The following is a 22,760-nucleotide window of genomic DNA, read 5'->3' as shown; positions in this document are numbered from 1 at the left end:
GATGGGAAAATGAACAACATATGCAATATATCTGAAGTTTTAAACAGAAGAGCATCCTGTGTCCTTTATTCACTAGAGTCAGCAAACGGGAGGAGGCGAGAGGCCCCATTCCACGAAGTGTATCTGAACTACTGATGACCTTCTACATGTTACAGTTCTCTTAATAAAATGTAAACCAGTTTCTGTTTAGAAGCACTGTGATATAAAAGAGCAACTATTGGTTAGCAGTTAACTGGGGAGGCGATTCCACTCCTGAGCAAACTTTTGATGACCTTTTTTCTCTTTTATGCACCATCATAAATTTGACAATTTTTAAGTTTACTACTGCAACAAGCTGCATGTAGTCTATCAAAGAGTCCCCTCCTTAGAATGGAGTTCAACTCATATGTTATAGTTCCCGTGCATGAGGGAGTTTTTCACAGGCATTAAGTGGCCTCCAGTTCGTACCCAAGTGTTTGTTCTTCACGTATGAGTATAGATGCTGAGTGTTGACAGGCTGCTCAACTGGGGGGTTACACAGCTGAGGCTGATCCTGACCTTACCTGACATTTATTCACAAGTATTAACCAGCAGGAATCACTGGATTATGAGTAAGAGTGGGAACCCGAGGTGATTTTCCATCCTTCCCTAGCCTGGGGCCACTTAGGCCGATCCAATCTCGCTACTGCTATTCTGGCTCAGATCAATAGACCACAAATGGTGATTGAACCTGAAAATGTTCTCTTTTGGCTCAGTTCCATACTGAGAGGTGCATTAGCCAAATAAGTGACCATGGGAATTTGAGGTTACACTTTAAAGTTGTGTTGCGTCTCCAACAATAATTTTAAACTTCTAAATATGCGGTTGTTTTAAATTCTTATACTCAATTATGTTTTCAAGGCGAGCTGCCGTCTGTTTCCCTGCCAAGAATGATTGCTTTCTGACTGAAGGAGCTGCCTCCACACAAAAGCCTCATAACAATCTGTAGACATGACATTGCCTTTCAGTACAAGCCTGTATTAGCTTCATTATAGTGGTTGTGTATGAAGCTATGATCTCAGGAGGTTGAGATCTTCCTCAGGTGGCCGAAGGCTGCACTGGTGCTGCCATGATGTCAAGAGCAGTCACTCACCCCACCTATGAAATTCAGTTCTTTTGTCCATGTTTGGACCAAGGCTGTAATGAAATCTGGATGGAGCCAAGTGGTTGTGGCAGAATCCAAACTGAGCATCAGTGAGATGGTTGTTGATGAGTAAGTGCCACTTGATAGCACTTTCAACGACACCTTCCATCACTTTGCTGATGATTGAGAGTAAACTGATGGAGTGGTAATTAGCTGGATTGAATTTATCCTGCTTTTTGGGAACAGGACATACCTGGGCAGTTTTGCACATTATCGGGTAGATGCCAATATTGTAGCAGTACTGAAACAGCTTGGCTAGAGGCGTGGCTAGTTCTGGAGCACAAGTCTTCAACATGATAGCCAGGATGTTGTCGGGGCCCATAGCCTTTGATGTATCCATTGCATTCTGCCGTTTCTAGATATCATGTGGAGTATTTGCAAACGCTTCAGCCTTGTCTTTTGCATTCACGTGCTGGGCACTGCCATCATTGAGGATGGGGATATTCATGGAGCCTCCTTCTCTTGTTGTTTAATTGTCCACCACCATTCACGACTGGATGTGGCAGGATTGCAGAGCTTTGATCGGATACGTTCATTGTGGGATCATTTAGCTCGGGCAATAACATGCTGCTTCTGCTGTTTAGCATGCACATAGTCCAGTGTTGCAGCTTTCCCAGGTTGGCATCTCATTTTTAGGTACGCCCGGGGTTGCTCCTGGCATGCTCTTCTACACTCCTCATTGAACCAGGTTTGGTTCCCTGGCTTGATGGTAATGGTAGAGTGAACGATATACCAGGGCATGAGATTACAGCTTGTGGTGAAATACAATTCTGCTGTTGCTGATTGCTTACATTGTCTCAGCAGAGCAGGTCTCCAGTTGTCTTGGGTAATCTTTGCCACTGGACCAAGACCTAGCTCTGTCAATAACCGTGTGGTGGCTGGTGTGCAATGGCCACCACACGTTAAAAAAATCCATGCACAGGCATCTTCCGCCCTTGAGGATATAGTTCGGGTTCTTCATTCGAAACACCTGTGAACTCATCCTTTTTTTTGGCATGGAAGCAAGTCATCCTCGTTCTGAGGGACTGCCTATGATGATGATGGTCTTGTGGGTAAATTTAGCTTCATTGGAAGCAAGGGATGAGTTTTCAGCCCCCATCCCTAGTGGAAACAAGGTGGTAGCACCACAAAACTGGTGGCCAAGTGACCGGCTGTCCCATTGCCACTGCGACTGCAGCAGTCTTTCTCCCAGGGCCTACTGCTGTGTGGCTGGAGTGCCCCCGAGCCACGCGGTAGATTCATTTTGAATGCAAGTTAGGTTATTTTTTAAAAATTTGTTCACGGAATGTGGGCATCAAATGCAAACCTAATTGCCCTTGAGAAGGTAGTGGTGAGCCGCCTTCTTGGACCGCTGCAGTATACTTCTTTGTGGTCGTTTAGTACAACTGAATGGTATGCTAGGCCATTTAAGAAGTAACCATATTGCTGAGGGTCTAGATGCCCATATAAGCCAGATCATGTAGGGACAGCAGATTTCTTTCCTTTTAGTGATTCAGATGGGTTTTTACAACAATCCGATTGATACTGATACTAGGTTTTTACTCCAGACTTATTTAATTATCTGAAATTAAGTTCCCCAGCTGCTGTGATGGGATTTGAATCACCTCTCTGGATCTTTACTCCAGACCTCTGGATTGCTAGTCCAGTAACTTAACCACTATGCTACCGTACCCACCTTATAATGTAGTTAGCAGCCTAGAGTCGTCTCATTTTTACACTTTGCTCTTAAATTCCAGAGTCTGCTCGAATAGAAACATAGAAAATAGTAGTAGACCATTCGGCGCTTCGAGTCTGCACTACCATTCAATATGATCATGGCTGATCCTCTATCTCAGCACAATATTCCCGCTTTTTCCCCATACCCCTTGATGTCTTTTGTTTATAGAAATCTATCTATCTCCCTCTTAAATATATTCAGTGACTTGGCCTCTGCAGCCTTCTGTGGTAGAGAATTCCACAGGTTCACCACCCTCTGAGTGAAAAGATTTCTCTTCACCTCGGTCCTAAATTTCCTACCCCGTATCCTGAGACTGTGACCCCTTGTTCTAGACTTCCCAGTCAGGGGAATCATCCTCCCCACATTCAGTCTGTCCAACCCAGTCACAATTTTATACGTTTCAATGAGATCCCCTCTCATTCTTCTAAACTCTAGTGAATACAAGCCTAGTCGACCCAATCTCTCCTCATACGACAGTCCTGCCATCCCAGGAATCAGTCTGGTGAACCTTAGCTTTATTCCCTCTATGGCCGGTATATCCTTTCTTAGGTAAGGAGACCAAAACTGCACACAATATCCCAGGTGCGGTCTCCTTGTAAGACATCCTTGCTCCTGTACTCAAATTCTCTTGCAATGAAGGCCAACATACCATTTGCCTTCCTAACTGCTTGCTGAACCTGCATGTTTGCTTTCAATGACTGGTGTACAAGGACATCCAGGTCCCTCTGTACATCGACACTTCCCAAGCCATCACCATTTAAATAATACTTTGTCCTTATGTTTTTCCTACCAAAGTGGATAACTTCACATTTATCCATGTTATACTGCATCTGCCATGTGTTTGCTCACTCACTCAACCTATCTAAATTGCCTTGCAGCGCCTTTGCATCCTCCTCACAACTCACAATCCCACCTAGTTTTGTGTCGTCAGCAAACTTGGAAATATTACATTTGGTTCCCTCATCCAAATCATTTATATATATTGTGAATAGCTGGGGCCCAAGCACTGATCCCTCTGGTACCCCACTAGTCACTGCCCACCACCCTGAAAAAGACCCGTTTATTCCTACTCGGTTAACCAATTTTCAATCCATGCCAATACGTTACCCCCAATCCTATGTGCATTAATTTTGCACACTAACCTCTTATGTGGGATTTTATCAAAGGCCTTCTGAAAATCCAAATACATTACATCTGCTGGTTCTCCCTTATCTATTCTATCAGTTACATCCTCAAAAAACTTCAGTAGGTTTGTCAAACATGATTTTCCTTTCATAAATCCATGTTGACTTTGTTTAATCCCATTGATATTATCTAAGTGTGCCGTTATCACATCCTTTATAATAGGCTCCAGCATTTTCCCTACTATTGATGTCAGTAGTTCCCCGTTTTCTCTCTCCCTCCTTTTTTAAATATTGGGGTTACGTTTGCCACCCTCCAATCTGCAGGAACTGTTCCATAATCTATAGAATTTTGGAAGATGACAACCAATACATCTACTATTTCCATGGCTACCTCTTTTAGTATTCTGGAATGCAGATCATCAGGCCCTGCGTATTAATCTGCCTTCAGTCTCATTAGTTTCTCCAGCACTATTTTCTTACTAATTATAATTTCCTTTAATTCCTCTTGCTCTAGACCCTTTGTTCCCAAGCATTTCTGGGACGCTATTTGTGTCCTCTTCCGTGAAGACAGAACCGAAGTATTTATTTAATTGTTCTGTCATTTCCTTCTTCCCCATTACAAATTCTCTCGTTTCTGTTTGTAAATGACCTACATTTGTCTTCACTAATCTTTTTCTTTTTACGTCCTTGTAGAAACTTTTGCAATCGGTTTTTATGTTCCTTGCAAATGAATCGAACAGGTGATCAATATAAAGTGTGCTGTGGGTATGGTTGTTGCACAAATGGCAATTTCACTGGTTGTGTGACTAGTAGTTGCCTGCGATGGTTCTTGAGTTAAATATTAAATTACACACGAGGCAATGACAGTACCGTTAATGTTCGTTTAATACAGAAGAACTACAAGACTCACCACTTATACTCCATAGTTCCCCAATACAGAAGAAGTACAAGACTCACTACTTATACTCTATTTAACCCTGCTTAACTCTGCAGAAAGGCGTTCGAAAGGGTGTTCCTTTCCGTTCAAAATACTAACTCTGTTTAACTCTGCAAAAAGGCATTCCAAAAGGTGGTCCTATCCACTCAAAATATTAACTCTGGTGTTCCTATCCACTCAAAATACTAACTCTTTTTAACTCTGCAGAAAGTCGTTCCAAAAGGTGTCCTTTCCACTCAAAATACTCTCATAGTTACCCAATATGTCCCCGGGTGATCAATCCGGTCCTGACACTGTTCCTTCAAGGGTCGCTCCCCTGGTCCCTGCTTCTGTCGAGTGTTATTCCCAGGTTCTTGCTCCAGACTGTCTGAGCTTGTCTATCTTTATACCCTTTTTCCCTCAGTTAACCATGTGTGTTGCTATTAATTGCCTGCTTGTTTTTGCAAGAAGTACAGAAACATTCTGCTGTTATCGCAACCTGTCTCTTGCCTCCATCATCAAGTCGGAGTCTATGGGGCCAAGTTTCGGCCTGAGTTGCTCCTGTTTTTTTGGAGCAACTGGTTTAGAATGGAATATCTTAGAAATTTGAATTCTCGGCATTTAGTTTGCTCCAGTTCGAGTCAGTTAGAACAGTTTCACTTTGGAACAGAATGTTGTTTTCAAAAGTGGGCGTGTCCGGCCACTTACGCCTGTTTTCAAAGTTTCGGAAGTGAAAACTTACTCCAAACTAACTTAGAATGGAGTAAGTGAAGATATTCGTACGTTCAAAAAAACCTTGTCTACACTTTAGAAAATCAGGTGTAGGTTACAAATTAGGCATAGGGAATGGGGGGGGGTGGTGGGGTTTAAAGGGAAGTTTACAAACATTAAACACTTCAGTTTTACAAATAAAGAGCCATTATCAATAATAAATGATAAATACATCAATAAATCAACCAATAAATGAATCAAAAAAAATTAAAAAATAAAAAATGTTTTAAAAATCAATAAATAAAACATTTTCTACTTACCAACTGCAGCACCAAGAGTCCTCCAACAGCATGCTGGGTTGGCCCCCCCAGTGTGTCTCTCAGTGTCTCTATCTGTCTGTCTGTGTGTGTGTCTCTCACTCTCTGTCTGTCAGTGTCTGTGTTTCTGACAGCGAGGGGAGGGGGAGAAGGGGGGTGGGAGGGGGAGAAGGGAGGTGGGGGTTGGGGGGAGGGGGAGAAGGGAGGTGGGTGGGGGGTGGGGGGGAGGGGGAGAAGGGAGGTGGGGGGAGGGGAAGAGGGGGAAGAAGAGGGATGGGAGGGGAGGGGAAGGGGAGAAGGGGGGAGGGGAGAAGGGGGGTGGGGGGTGGAGGGGGAGAAGGGGGGTGGGGGAAAAGGGGGGGGTGGGAGGGGGTAGAATGGGGGTGGGGGGGAGGAAGTGGGGGGGAGGAGGAGGGGTGGGAGGGGTGGGAGGAGGAGAGGAGGGGCGAGGAGAAGGGGAGAAGAGGAGAGGAGGGGGAAGGGGAGGAGAGGGGGAGAGGGGGAGAAGGGGGGAGAGGGGGAGAGGGGGAGAAGGGGGGGAAGGGGGGAGAGGGTGGGAAGGGGGAAGGAAGGAGAGAGGAGGGAGGGAAGGAGGGAGGGAAGGAGACAGGAGGGAGGGTGGGAAGGAGAGAGGAGGGAGGGAGGGAGGAGGGAGGGAAGGAAGGAAGGAGAGAAGAGGGAGGGAAGGAGGGAGTGAGGGAAGGAGAGAGGAGGGAGGGAGGGAAGGAGAGAGGAGGGAGGGAGGGAAGGAGAGAGGAGGGAGGGAGGGAGGGAAGGAGGGAGGGAAGGAGAGGGGGGGGCGGAAGGGAGAGAAGGAGGCTGAATGGCCGGGCCCAAGACCTCGGGCTGGATTTACAGGTAGGTGGCGTCGGGTCTCAGGGGGGTCGTGGAGGTCCGGAGGTGGGGGGGAAGAGTCACGGAGGTCAGGGGGTGGGGAGAGAGAGTCGGCAAGGTCCGGGGGGGGGGAGAGAGTCGCGGTGGTCCGGGGTGGGGGGAGGGAGAGTCGCGGAGGTCCGGTGGGGGGGGCGGGGGAGCGGAGGTCGGGTCGCCGGGGGGGTGGGGGGAGAGCGGGGGTCGGGTCGGGTGGGAGGAGCCTTAGTCACGCAGCCCCAGTGAGGTCATTCGTCCAGGGCTAGGGGCTGCGTGCTTCGGGCCCCTCCCACAGCTTTGGGCGCCTGGAGCTACTGCACATGCGCGCCCACTGTAGCGCGCATGTGCAGAGGTCCCGGCACTGTTTTCAGCGCAGGCACCTGGCAACGCTCGGCTCCAGAGGACCTGCAGGGAGCCGGAGAATAGGTAAGTTTTTTTAGGCGCACTTTCTGGCGCGAAAAACGGGCGTTCAGGAAACGGCACAGCCCGAAACTTGGGCCCTTTGTTACCATGTGTGAACCTTATCTTGATCAATTAAATCTTCTCTTACCACCCTCTGCTCTTACCACAGCTGGTCCTGTTACGGTAACTCCCTCCTGTCCATTGGCCATCAGTCTGTTATTACTACACCTGACCTTTTGTTCGGTTATTAGCAATTGCTGGAACTTTGTTAATTGGCATTCAGTATTTACACACTATCTCTTACCCAGGGCAACTCCTTTGAATTTGGCTTTATTATCCTGCAGCTTTCCCTGCAGTTTTACAACCTTACCTCATTCCTTATCTCATTCACCCTGAGGTTAATGCCTGCTTGTTATTTTGTGCAAACAAGTTTATTAGTGTTAGACCCCAGGTCTGAACTAACTTCTTAATACTTTCTGATATTTCCACAATGATTCATTGGTGAAATGATAAATTGAGAATCCTGTCTGCTCAGTTGTTCAGGTTCCATGGCAAAATTTGAAGAAAAGCAAGGGGGATAAAGATTAATTAGTCATTCATCTAACTGTTTTATATGGGAAATTACTAGTGCAGAATTACCATCAAGTTTGCCTACATAACAATTGTCACTGTGCCTCCAAAATAACTTTATAGGAAGCACATTCCAATATTTCAATGTGACTAGGCATTATGTAATTGCAAGTGCAAAGCACATGCACACACAAACACGTGCGCATACACACACAGACACACCCACTGACACAAAAATAATACCAAGAAATAGATAGAAAAACCCCAATAAAGAGTTCCTTTTCTGTAGCCTGTGGACTATATTTGCGGGACCGGGACCACGTGTCCTTTTTCTCTTGAGGATTGTGTACATCTAGTTAGTTCTATTCCATGGGATCATGTATATTCCATGGGATCATTGAACTAGTGCAAAGATAAAAAGGTAAACTGAATTGAAAATCTACTAAATCAAGTTTCACATTCTATTAAATTTTCCCTTCTCTGGAGAATAAGATGTTCTAGCATTACCAACACTTACAATTTGCAAGTTAATCTCAGGACTCATGGAAGTTATCCTTGTGCTTGTGTTAATGGGGTAATTTTTTGACTTACTGCTGCCCACTAGGAGTGTGATGTCAGAAAACGATCTCTTCAATGTCGGTTTCTGTAGGCGTAAATTTCTCATGTGAATTACAAGCATCAAAAATGCTTCCGGAAATTGTGGGACTCGCAATCCTGCTCCCTCAAGCATTAAATTATACGATTGGGTGATCATCAGGAGTGTTCCTAGCTCAGGAGTGTTGATACTAATTGTGGACCAAGTGCTACTCTGCTGAAATTGGTTATCTCAGTAAAGGGTGTGTATTGAACTTGGCACTGCCACAGGTGCTACCTTTACCCATTAATACAGAAATATTCAAATTATGGCCTGCGATCTGCATCTGGCCTGCTAGCTTGGGCAAACTGGCCTGCATATATGGAGCACCACTGCTGGCTAGTACCATTATGATGGCTCGGATGTTAGTTTTGAAGCTCATCATAGCCTCTTTACTTCTCTCTCTTCCTTTTGAGATGCTCCTTAAAAACTCTCTCTTCGATCAGGCTTTTGGTCACATGTCCTGGTATCACCTTCTGTGGCTCAGTGTGAAAAACGTTTTTATTGATATTGCTCTTGTTAAGCGCCTTGGAACATTTTGCTACATTAAAGGCGGTATATAAATGCAAGTTGTTATTGTTTGGTTTAACAGGAGATTAAATGTCACCTTTTGGCATTTTTTGATCGTTTCTCCACAGAAACTATTTGGAATAAGTTACTTTTAATGTTTTTTTAAAGCAAAATGTATTCACACGTTTATAAACAAGTCACCGAAATGTAAGGTGGTTAATATGCTAATGGAGATAGTTCTGCCAAAAGACTGAAAGCAATGAGCAATTTGTTAGCTTGTCTCTGTAATCCTTAGGGCTCATGGGATTGGGGGTAACATATTAACATGGATTGAGGATTGGTTAATGGACAGAAAACGGAGAGTAGGAATAAACGGGTCATTTTTGAGTTGGCAGGCTGTAAATAGTGGGGTGCTGCAAGGATCAGTGCATGGGCCTCAGCTATTTGCAATCTATATCAATGAATTCAATGGAAGACCAAGTGTAGTGTATCCAAGTTTGCTGATGATACAAAGCTAAGTGAAAAGTAAGTTGTGAGGAGGATGCAAAGAGGCTGCAAAGCAATATAGACAGGTTAAGTGAGAGGGCAAGAACATGGCAGATGGACTATAATGTGGAGGAATGTGAAGTTATCCACTTTGGTAGTAAAAATATAAATGCAGAATATTTTTTAATTGGTGAGAGGTTGGGAAATGTTGGTATTCAAAGGGACCAGGGTATCCTTGTGCATGAATCACTGAAAGTTAACAAGCAGGTACAGCAAGCAATTAGGAATGTAATATATATATATATATATAGCTCCACCCAGTGGACTACTGTGGTAATGCAGCCATTGCTGTTTACAACAATAAAGAGGGAACACATCACCTGGCAGGTTCCTGAAGTTACCAGCCATCTTAAAGCCTGTGTGTTTGTGAGATCGTATAAAAGATATCACATTGGTGATGAAGGATAGGATTTCTGGATAACCTAGCTGAAATTTTTGTTGGTGGATGATTCAGCCAACCGACAAAGAGACTTTGAGGGCTTCTTTGTTTTGATTAACAGCTAAAAATCTAAGGTAAATTACAAACACACATGTCTAAACTGCCAGAGTCCAGATGGCTGCGCCTATGGGAATAATAGGTCACTTGGGGAAATTCCATCGTGATCGAGAGACTTTTGGAGCATATGTGGAGTGGCTAAAAATGTTTTTCACCGTGAATAGTATCATCGTAGTCCCCAATTATGGTGTTGGAAAGAAAACGGTCTATTTTCTTGACTGAAGCAGGCGTTGAGATGAAAAATGTGCTTATTCCAATCAAGCCAAAGGATACATCACTTAGAGAGATTCTAAGGAAGTTAGAACAGCACTACAGTCCTGAGCCCCTGGAAATTGCTGAAAGTTATCACTTCGGAATACAAGATCAGTTAACCGACGAAATTCCCATCAAGCCAAAGGATACATCACTTAGGGAGACTCTAAGGAAGTTGGAACAGCACTACAGTCCTGAGCCCCTGGAAATTGCTGCAAGTTATCGTTTCGGAATACAAGATCAGTTAACCGACGAAAGTATCAGTGAATATATTGTAGCAATAAAAAAGCTATCTATTCACTTATATTTTGGAAACTTTCAAGACCGAATATTGCGTGACTGTTTTGTTTGTGGGATGGAAAATGATGTGATCAGAAGAAAGTTGTTGACAATTCCTAAATTGACTTTTGATTTAGCTTGTCAGACAGCTATGTCAATGGATATGGCCAACCAATATTCCCGAGAATTTCGTACCATTTCCAGTGGTCAGACAACCGAGGTGAATCGCCTGCAGGTTAAAAGTAAAAGGTAGTTGGGCCTCAAGGCCTCAGACACTGGCCAAGGTAACAATACATTGAAGTCATTGCTCAAAGTTGTCCAAAGTTGAATGCAGACTGTATCTTCTGCAGGAAAACTGGGCATCTTGCGAAGGCATGCCGACTGAAGAGTAAACCAACTTTCAAGGCTATAAGTAGAAATCACCAGAGACTACATAGCATAGAAGAAAAGTAACAAGGGTATCTAACAACGATTCAAAAAGTATCATCATCCAAGTAGATGTTGCAGGAAACAAGATACCCATGGAAATCGACACTGGTGCATTCATGAGACTAGTGCTGGAATCGCTATATCTTGACAAATTGCGTGATTTCTCATTGGAGAAGTCCAAATTGGAGCTGCGAGGCTACTCAGAAGAGAACATTTCTGTGGTAGGTCGTAACACCGTGAAATACAAGGATCAATTTCAGAGCTTACCTCTCTTAGTAGTGGCAGGAGTCAAGCCTGCCTTACTAGGAAGAAATTGGTTGCGATCACTGAAGCTGGATTGGAGTGAGATTTTTCGTGTTGAAACGAGATTTGCATCAAAGGATGATGTCATCAAGAAGTATCCGAAGGTGTTCTGTGAAACAGACAGTCCGATCCAAGGCTTCAAGGCGAGTGTCAGGGTACAGTAGGACGCTAGACCAGTTTATTGAAAGCCACATCCTGTACCATATGCACTCGAGGAGAAAGTTGAGCAAGAACTCAAAAGACTAGAAATTGAAAACATTATTTCTAAGATAGATCTATGTAATTGGGCTACACCCATTATTGTTGTACCAAAGTCCGATGGTAAGGTAAGGTTGTGTGGTGAATATAAAGTAACCGCAGACCAGGTTCTAGAGGGTAATCTCCCCAATGCATTGCCAAATGTAGAAGATTTGTTCACAACGCTGACAGGTGGTCAGATCTTCTCAAAGTTAGATTTCACAAATGCCTACTTACAACTGGAACCAGATGAGGAGTCCAAGTCATGCTTGATTAGAAATACTCATCTCGGCCTATATCAATTTAATAGGCTACCATTTGGAGTATCTTCTGCCCCCACCTTATTCCAAGGGGTGATGAATCAGATTTTGCAAGGTATTGAAGGGATAGTATGTTATTTAGATGACATACTAATTTCAGCACCAAACAGGCAAAGCCATAATAAGATATTGAATGTGGTGCTCGAACGGCTAGAGAAGCAGGGAACATGAGTGACTGCTCGCAAGTGTAAGTTATTTCAAAACTCAGTGGCGTACTTAGGGCACAGAGTCGATAAAGATGGTTTACATCCAATCAAGAGAAAGCTGGATGCAATTAGAAATGCACCCACTCCCAAGAATGTCACTGAACTTCGATCATTTTGGGGTTTTTTGAACTATTATGGGAAGTTCCTACCAAATGTGGCTACAGTGTTACATCCACTGAATGAACTGTAGAAAAAACAAGTCCATTGGAAGTGGTCAGAAAAATGTGATGTAGCATTCAAGGAGTGTAAAAGCCAATTGGTAGAGAGCACCATGTTAGTTCACTATGATGTATCTAAGGAGATCAAGCTAGCATGTGGTGCCTCTCCATATGGAGTTGGGGCAGTGATCTCTCATGTACTACATAGTGGGGAAGAGAGACCAATTGGTTTTGCTTCATACACTCTCAGTGCCAATGAGCGTAATTATGCACAGATCGAAAGGGAGGCTTCAGCATTAATTTTGGGATCAAGAAGTTCCACAAATACTTGTATGGTCGTAAGTTTACCATTGTTACAGACCATAAGCCCCTGACAGCAATCCTCCATCCAAAGTCCCCAGTTCCAACATTCATCATCATAGGCGGTCCCTCGAACGAGGATGACTTGCTTCCACGAGTTCAAAGGTGTTTCGATGAAGGACCCGATGTTCCAGTCCGGAACTCCAATTAAGGGGGTGGAAGATGCCTGTGCATGAATATTTTGAACGTGTGGTGACCATTGCACACCAGCCACCACACGGGCTTGACTGAGCTAGGCCTTTATCCAGTGGCAAGGGTTAACCAGGACGACTGGAGACCTGCTGTGCTGCACGGAAGGTGTGATCTCACCAACACCCCGTATAGTTGTAGCAAGACTTCCCTGCTTTTATACTCCATCCCCCTTGCAATAAAGGCCAACATTCCATTTGCTTTCCTACTTACTTGCTGTACCTGCATATTAACTTTTTGTGTTTCATGTAAAAGGACCCCCAGATCCCTCTGCACTGCTGCATTTTGTAGTCTCTCTCCATTTAAATAATCAGATTGTTTATAATTCCTACCAAAGTGGATAACATCACATTTTCCCACATTATACTCTATCTGCCAAATTTTTGCCTACTCAATTAACCTATCTATGGGCTGGTTTTGCTTTAATTTCTCGGCGATCTTCTCGGCGTTACAGCTGTTTTTTGGCCCGGGGAAAGTTTCCCCTTAAGTTTTTTTTATGTTATCGCCCACATCTGAACATGCCCGCCGGGACCAAACCGCCCACGTGCAATGCCGAGAACAACTGCCAGGGCGTAAGTTTGGCCTCAACCGCCGATGTCCAGATCGCCGAGAGAACCGCCCTGTAAAAGCTGCTTAAACAGGACGGTAGGTGAGTACTCTGCAAAGAAAGGTAAGTTAAAGGTTCTTTTTTTTAATTTTAAAATGGCGATTAGGTATAAATGTGTCTTGGGAATGCTTTGCATGTTTTTATTTTTTTTATTGAAATTTATTTTTAAAGTTTTCCGCCCTCCCTAGGCCCAAATGCAGCCTCGGACTAAATTTTAAATACTTACCGTCCATTCCGGTAACGACCGCCTATGTTACTAAGTTTCCACTTAACCGCCGAGAAAACCGCCGACAATGAAGGTGCAATGCCCATTTTCTCACCGGGCGATTAGTTTTAATTACTTTAAACATAAAAATGGAAATTCTCACCAGCGTTACTCACCGGACGTTAGTGGTTCTTCTCAGCGTGCAATCGGGCGTTGAGGGGCTCATAGGAAAGTCGAGCCCTATATCCCTTTGCAGATTCTTTGGGCCCGAACTTGGTCAAACCCACCCAAGTGCCACTCAAAAGACCGCCGAGAGACCTGGCGGTACTTTGGCAGGGAGATTCCTCAAAAAAATCTGCCAGTACCGCCCAGCAGCAAAAAAACAATTTACGCTCTAAATCTGGGCAGGAGCTCCCAATCTCGACAGCAAATGCAATTCTCGCAAAACTGCTGCTGAGGATTGAGTTGGGGCCAGGGAGGGGGAGCACACAAAAATAAAAATTTACACAAAAAAAACCCACCACTGGAAGACCTTCAGGGGACCCCATCCACATAAATCGCTGGAAAAAAAATAAGTAAAATGTTCACTAACCTTTTTTTGCAGGTCTTCTTACTTACCGTTGGGGTAAGACCTGCCTTCACGCAGCAGTCCTTCCCCCTGCAGCCGCCGACTCCCACTCGCACCAAACTGGCACCTTGGCGGGCGGAAGGACATTTACGCGTCTTGCGCGCTAGCAGCCGTCAGCAGGCAGTTCCCAGCGGTCCTCCCCACCTGCCGGCGGAAGGCCTAGTGGAAACTGGCACCGAGGGCAGACCGCCCAAAAAGCTCGGCGGCAGTCGGCGGCAGCGGGCAGTGAGTCCATCAAGTTCGGGTCCTTTGCATCCTCTTCACAACTTGCTTTCCCACCTATCTTTATATCATCAGCAAATTTGGCTACATTATACTCGGTTCCTTCATCCAAGTCATTATATAGATTGTAAATAGTTGAGGCTCCGGCACTGATCCCTGTGGCACCCCATTAGTTAGTTTGCCAACCTGAAAATGACACATTTATCCCGACTCTCTGTTTTCTGTTAGTGAGCCAAACCTCTAACTCTGCTGATATATTAGCCCCAAACCCGTGAGCTCTTATCTTGTGCAGTAACCTTTTATGTGGCACCTTATCGAAAGTCTCCTGGAAATCCAAATACACCACATCCACTGGTCCACCGCTATCCACTCTGCTCGTTATATCCTCAAAGAACTCCAGCAAATTTGTCAAACATGATTTCACTTTCATAAAACCATGCTGACTCTGCTTCATTGTATTATGATTTTCCAAATGTCCTGCAACTATTTCCTTAATAATGGACTCCAGCATTTTCCCAATAACAGATATTAGGCTAACTGGTCTATAGTTTCCTGCTTTCCATCTCCCTCCTTTCTTGAAAAGGGGTGTTGGCTTTGCAGTTTTCCAATCTGCTGGGACCTCTCCAGAATCCAGGGCATTTTGGTAGATTACAACCAATGCATCCACTATCTCTGCAGCCACTTTCTTTTAAGACCCTAGAATGCAGGCCACCAGGTCCAGGGGACTTGTCCACCTTTTTTACACACTGCTGGATGCAGCTCATTTTATTTCATTTAAATCTCACAATGAAGATTACAAAGTTTACAATGTTCCAATGTTTAATACATTTTTTCTTTACCATAACCATTTCTGTGCAGTGACGAATTTGCAGAATAAGAGGGGGAATAGTCAACACGGTGGTACAGAGTGGCCAGGCAACATTCAAACGTGCCGTTCACGCTTCAAGCAAAGCAATCAACCATGAGATGCCGACGTAAGGCTCCCGCAGCGGTGAAATCTCCATGATACCTCCACTGCAGTTGTGGTGGTAGCATGGGTTCCTCGCCAGACTCCTCTTCCTCGTCTTCCTCCACCTCCTCCTCCGCCCCTCCCCCCCCCCTTCTCCCGAGGTGGTCCTGCAATCCCCATTGGCAATTCCTGTCCCCCCATGCCAGCCAAGCTGCGCAGCATGCAGCACACCACAACGAACCGAGAGACTTGCTGAGGGGAGCACTGTAGGCAGCCTCCAGAGTGGTCCAGGCACCGGAAGCGCGGCCCGAGCACTCCAACTGTCTGCTCGACGGTGCTGCGTGTGGCCGCATGGCCTCACTATAGTGATGCCCGGCCTCTGCCTGAGAGCCCCGGAGGGGGGTCACAAGCCAGGCGGCGAGGCCACAACCCCGTCCCCGAGCATCCAGCTCCGGCCCCGTGGCTGAAGCTGGAACATGCATGAGACAACGCTCCCGTTCCAACATTAGCAGCAGCCCGAATGCAGAGATGGGCTTTGATTTTGTCAGCATATACATATGATATTGAATACAGACGATCAGCTGATCGCAATAATGCTGATGCTATGTCTCGATTGCCTTCCCCATCACTGGTTACACCCGATAGGGAAGAAGAGTTCTATTTTTCAGACATTGATGAACTGCCAGTCACAGCTAAAGAGATTGGTAGAGCAACCAAACGTGACCCAGTTATGTCAAAGGTGTATGATTACATCGCAAATGGCTGGCCAAACCAGGTATCACAGAAAGACATTTGAAGGAATGAATTATCAGTCGATAAAGATTGTATCATGTGGGGTGCAAGAGTGGTTAGACCAAATAAATTCTGGTCCAAATTATTAGGAGATCTTCATGACAGCACCTGGGAATGTGCTTGACCAACAGTTTTGCATGCAGTTACTTATAGAAACATAGAAATCTACAGCTCAGAAGGAGGCCATTTTTGCCCATCGTGTCCCACCTGAAAGCTATATATAAACCTATGAACAATGAATAATGGCAGATGGGTAAAGAGCATCCGGCCCAACCAGTCCGCCCCACACAACTGCGACACCTCATGTATTACAACATTCTACACTCCACCCCAACCGAAGCCATGTGACCTCCTGGGAGAGGCAAAAAAATAGATAAAAACCCAGGCCAATTGGGGAAAAAAATCTGGGAAAATTCCTCTCCGACCCATCCAGGCGATCGAAACTAGTCCAGGAGATCATCCTAACCGTATTTGATTCCCTGCAGTACTTACCATTGTATATGTGCCAGCCAACAAGAGATTATCCAGTCTAATCCCACTTACCAGCTCTAGGTCCGTAACCCTACAGGTTATGGCACTTCAAGTGCCCATCCAAACACCTTTTAAATGTGGTGAGGTTTCCTGCAAGCGCCACCCTTCCAGGCAGTGAGTTCCAGACACCCACAACCCTCTGCGTGAAGAAGCTTCCCCTCAAATCCCCTCTGAACCTTCCACCAACCACCCTAAAACTATGCCCCTTGTAATTGACCCCTCCACCAAGGGAAATAGGTCCTTGCTATCGAGTGGGAGTTGTGTACAGGCCACCAAACAGTAGTAGTGAGGTTGGGGACAGCATCAAACAAGAAATGAGGGATGCGTGCAATAAAGGTACGGCAGTTATCATGGGCGACTTTAATCTACATATAGATTGGGCTAACCAAACCGGTAGCAATGTGGTGGAGGAGAATTTCCTTGAGTGTATTAGGGATGGTTTTCTAGACCAATATGTTGAGGAACCAACGAGAGGGCTGGCCATCCTAGACTGGGTGATGTATACATAAGAACATAAGAACATAAGAATTAGGAACAGGAGTAGGCCATCTAGCCCCTCGAGCCTGCTCCGCCATTCAACAAGATCATGGCTGATCTGGCCGTGGACTCAGCTCCACTTACCCGCCCGCTCCCCATAACCCTTAATTCCCTTATTGATTAAAATCTATCTATCTGTGATTTGAATACATTCAATGAGCTAGCCTCAACTGCTTCCTTGGGCAGAGAATTCCACAGATTCACAACCCTCTGGGAGAAGAAATTCCTTCTCAACTCGGTTTTAAATTGGCTCCCCCGGATTTTGAGGCTGTGCCCCCTAGTTCTAGTCTCCCTGACCAGTGGAAACAACCTCTCTGCCTCTATCTTGTCTATCCCTTTCATTATTTTAAATGTTTCTATAAGATCACCCCTCATCCTTCTGAACTCCAACGAGTAAAGACCCAGTCTAATCAATCTATCATCATAAGGTAACCCCCTCATCTCCGGAATCAGCCTAGTGAATCATCTCTGTAACCCCTCCAAAGCTAGGATATCCTTCCTTAAATAAGGTGACCAAAACTGCACACAGTACTCCAGGTGCGGCCTCACCAATACCCTGTGCAGTTGCAGCAGGACCTCCCTGCTTTTGTACTCCATCCCTCTCGCAATGAAGGCCAACATTCCATTCACCTTCCTGATTACCTGCTGCACCTGCAAACTAACTTTTTGGGATTCATGCACAAGAACCCCCAGGTCCCTCTGCACCGCAGCATGTTGTAATTTCTCCCCATTCAAATAATATTCCCTTTTACTGTTTTTTTTTCCATGACCTCACATTTTCCGACATTGTATTCCATCTGCCAAACTTTAGCCCATTCGCTTAATCTATCTAAAGCTCTTTGCAGCCTCTCTGTGTCCTTTGCACAACCCGCTTTCCCACTAATCTTTGTGTCATCTTCAAATTTTGTTACACTACACACTGTCCCCTCTTCCAGGTCATCTATGTATATTGTAAACAGTTGTGGTCCCAGCACCGATCCCTGTGGCACACCACTAACCACCGATTTCTAACCTGAAAAGGACCCATTTATCCCGACTCTCTGCTTTCTGTTAGCCAGCCAATTCTCTATCCATGCAAATACATTTCCTCTGACTCCGCGTACCTTTATCTTCTGCAGTAACCTTTTGTGTGGCACCTTATCGAATGCCTTTTGGAAATCTAAATACACCAGTTCCATCGGTATGCCTCTATCCACCATGCTCGTTATATCCTCAAAGAATTCCAGTAAATTAGTTAAACATGATTTCCCCTTCATGAATCCATGTTGCATCTGCTTGATTGCACTATTCCTATCTAGATGTCCCGCTATTTCTTCCTTAATGATAGCTTCAAGCATTTTCCCCAGCAGATGTTAAACTAACCAGCCTATAGTTACCTGCCTTTTATCTGCCCCCTTTTTAAAACAGAGGCGTTACATTAGCTGCTTTCCAATCCGATGGTACCTCCCCAGAGTCCAGAGAATTTTGGTAGATTACAACGAATGCATCTGCTGTAACTTCCGCCATCTCTTTTAATACCCTGGGATGCATTTCATCAGGACCAGGGGACTTGTCTATCTTGAGTCCCATTAGCCTGTCCAGCACTACCCCCCTAGTGATAGTGTTTATCTCAAGGTCCTCCCTTACCACATTCCCATGACCAGCAATTTTCGGCATGGTTTTTGTGTCTTCCACTGTGAAGACCGAAGCAAAATAATTGTTTAAGGTCTCAGCCATTTCCACATTTCCCATTATTAAATCCCCCTTCTCATCTTCTAAGGGACCAACATTTACTTTAGTCACTCTTTTCCGGTTTATATATCGGTAAAAGCTTTTACTATCTGTTTTTATGTTTTGCGCAAGTTTACTTTCGTAATCTATCTTTCCTTTCTTTATTGCTTTCTTAGTCATTCTTTGCTGTTGTTTAAAATTTTCCCAATCTTCTCGTTTCCCACTTACCTTGGCCACCTTATACGCATTGGTTTTTAATTTGATACTCTCCTTTATTTCCTTGGTTATCCACGCTGGTTATCCCTTCACTTACCGCCCTTCTTTTTCAAAGGAATATATTTTTGTTGAGCACTATGAAAGAGCTCCTTAAAAGTCCTCCACTGTTCCTCAATTGTGCCACCATTTAGTCTGTGTTTCCAGTCTACTTTAGCCAACTCTGCCCTCATCCCACTGTAGTCCCCTTTGTTTAAGCATAGTACGCTCGTTTGAGACACTACTTGCTCACCCTCAATCAATCATACTGTGATTACTCATTCCAATAGGATCTTTTACTAGGAGATCGTTTATTATTCCTGTCTCATTACACAGGACCAGATCTAAGATAGCTTGCTCCCTTGTAGGTTCTGTAACATACTGTTCTAAGAAACAATCCCGTATGCATTCTCTGAATTCCTCCTCAAGGCTACCCCGTGTGATTTGATTTGACCAATAGATATGTAGGTTAAAATCCCCCATGATTACTGCCATTCCTTTTTCACATGCCTCCATTATTCCCTTGATTATTGTCCGCCCCACCGTGAAGTTATTATTTGGGGGCCTATAAACTACGCCCACCAGTGACTTTTCCCCTTACTAGCTCTAATCTCCACCCACAATGATTCAACATTTTGTTCATTAGAGCCAATATCATCTCTCACAACTGCCCTGATATCATCCTTTATTAACAGAGCTACCCCATCTCCTTTCCCTTCTTGTCTATCTTTCCGAATCGTCAGATACCCCTGTATGTTTAATTCCCAGTCTTGGCCACCCTGCAACCACGTTTCTGTAATGGCCACCAAATCATACCCATTTGTAATGATTTGTGCCGTCAACTCATTCACTTTATTTCAAATGCTGCGTGCGTTTAGGTAGAGTGTTTTAATACTAGCTTTTAAACCATGATTTTTAGTTTTGACCCCTCCTGCAGCCCCTTTATATTTATACATATTGTCCCTTCCTATCACCTTGTGGTTTACACTTACCCCAGTGCTACTCTGCTCTGTTGCCTCTTGCCTTTTGCATTCTTTCTTGGGGTCCTGTTCATCTGAGCTCTCACCCACTCTAACTAGCTCAGAGCCCTCTCCTGGATTCCGAATACTCCTTGCATTGAGGCACCGAGCTTTCATGCTTGCCTTTTTATTACACTTTGACCCTTTAGAATTTTGCTGTACAGTGGCCCTTTTTATTTTTTGTCTTGGGTTTCTCTGCCCTCCACTTTTACTCATCTCCTTTCTGTCTTTTGCTTCTGTCTCCATTTTGTTTCCCTCTGTCTCCCTGCATTGGTTCCCATCCCCCTGCCATATTAGTTTAACTCCTCCCAAACAGCACGAGCAAACACTCCCCCTAGGACATTGGTTCCGGTCCTGCCTAGGTGCAGACCGTCCAGTTTGTACTGGTCCCACCTCCCCCAGAACCGGTATAATGAGAAAGGACTATTTAGCAATTTTGTTGTGCGAGGCCCCTTGGGGAAGAGTGACCATAATATGGTAGAATTCCTTATTAAGATGGAGAGTGACATAGTTAATTCAGAGACTAGGGTCTTGAACTTAAGGAAAGGTAACTTCGATGGTATGAGACGTGAATTGGCTGGAATAGACTGGCAAATTATACTTAGAGAGTTGACGGTGGATAGACAATGACAAACATTTAAAGATCACATGGATGAACTTCAACAATTGTACATGCCTGTCTGGAGTAAAAATAAAATCGGGAAGGTGGCTCAACCGTGGCTAACAAGGGAAATTAAGGATAGTGTTAAATCCAAGGAAGAGGCATATACACTGGCCAGAAAAAGCAGCAAACCTGAGGACTGGGAGAAATTTAGAATTCAGCAGAGGAGGACAAAGGGTTTAACTAGGAGGGGGAAAATATAGTATCAGAGGAAACTTGCCGGGAACATAAAAACTGACTGCAAAAGCTTCTGTAGATATGTGAAGAGAAAAAGATTAGTGAAGACAAACATAGGTCCCTTGCAGTCAGATTCAGGTGAATTTATAATGGGGAACAAAGAAATGGCAGACCAGTTGAACAAATACTTTGGTTCTGTCTTCACGAAGGAAGACACAAATAACCTTCTTAAAGTACTAGGGGACCGAGGGTCTCGTGAGAAGGAGGAACTGAAGGATATCCTTATTAGGGGGAAATTGTGTTCGGAAAATTGATGGGATTGAAGGCAGATAAATCCCCGGGGCCTGATAGTCTGCATCCCAGAGTACTTAAGGAAGTGGCCCTAGATATAGTCGATGCATTGGTGATCATTTTCCAACAGTCTATCAACTCTGGATCAGTTGCTATGGACTGGAGGGTAGCTAATGTAACACCACTTTTTAAAAAAGGAAGGAGAGAGAAAACGGGTAATTATAGACCAGTTGGTCTGACATCAGTAATGGGGAAAATGTTGGAATCAATTATTAAAGATGAAATAACAGTGAATTTGGAAAGCATTGATAGGATCGGTCCAAGTCAACATGGATTTATGAAAGGGAAATCATGCTTAACAAATCTTCTGGAATTTTTTGAGGATCTAACTATTAGAGCGGACAAGGGAGAACCAGTGGATGTAGTGTATTTGGACTTTCAAAAGGCTTTTGACAAGGTCCCACACAAGAGATTGGTTTGCAAAATTAAAGCACATGGTATTAGGGGTAATGTACTGATGTGGATAGAGAACTGGTTGGCAGACAGGAAACAGAGAGTCGGGGTAAATGGGTCATTTTCAGAATGGCAGGCAGTGACTAGTGGGGTGCCGCAGGGCTCAGTGCTGGGACCCCAGCTATTTACAATATACATTAATGATTTTGATGAAGGAATTGAGTGTAACATCTCCAAGTTTGCAGATGACACTAAACTGGGTGGCATTGTGAGCTGCAAGGAGGACGCTAAGAGGCTGCAGGTTGACTTGGACAGGTAAATTCATGGCAGATGCAGTATAATGTGGAAAATGTGAGGTTATCCACTTTGATGGCAAAAACACGAAGGTAGAATATTATCTGAATGGCAGCAGATTAGGAAAATGGGAGGTGCAATGAGACCTGGGTGTCAAGGTACATCAGTCATTGAAAGTTGGCATGCAGGTACAGCAGGTGGTGAAGAAGGCAAAGGGTATGTTGGCCTTCATAGCTAGGGGTTTTGAGTATAGGAGCAGGGAGGTCTTACTGCAGTTGTACAGGGCCTTGGTGAGGCCTCACCTGGACTATTGTGTTTAGTTTTGGTCTCCTAATCTGAGGAAGGACGTTCTTGCTATTGAAGGAGTGCAGCGAAGGTTCACCAGACTGATTCTCGGGATGGCTGGTCTGACATATGAGGAGAGACTGGAACGACTGGGCCTGTATTTACTGGAGTTTAGAAGGATGAGAGGGGATCTCATAGAAACATATAAAATTCTGACGGGACTGGATAGGTTAGATGTGGGACGAATATTCCCGATGTTGGGCAAGTCCAGAACCAGGGGACACAGTCTAAGGATAACGGGAAAGCCATTTAGGACTAGATGAGGAGAAACTTCTTCACTCAGAGAGTTGTTAACCTGTGGAATTCCCTACCGCCGAGAGTTGTTGATGCCAGTTCGTTGGATATATTCAAGAGCAAGTTAGATGTGGCCCTTATGGCT

The sequence above is a fragment of the Pristiophorus japonicus genome, chromosome 1, assembly GCF_044704955.1.
Source record: "Pristiophorus japonicus isolate sPriJap1 chromosome 1, sPriJap1.hap1, whole genome shotgun sequence".
NCBI classification, from domain to species: Eukaryota; Metazoa; Chordata; class Chondrichthyes; family Pristiophoridae; genus Pristiophorus; species Pristiophorus japonicus.
The sequence above is the reverse complement of the archived record's forward strand: the minus strand, read 5'-3'. Positions refer to the sequence as shown.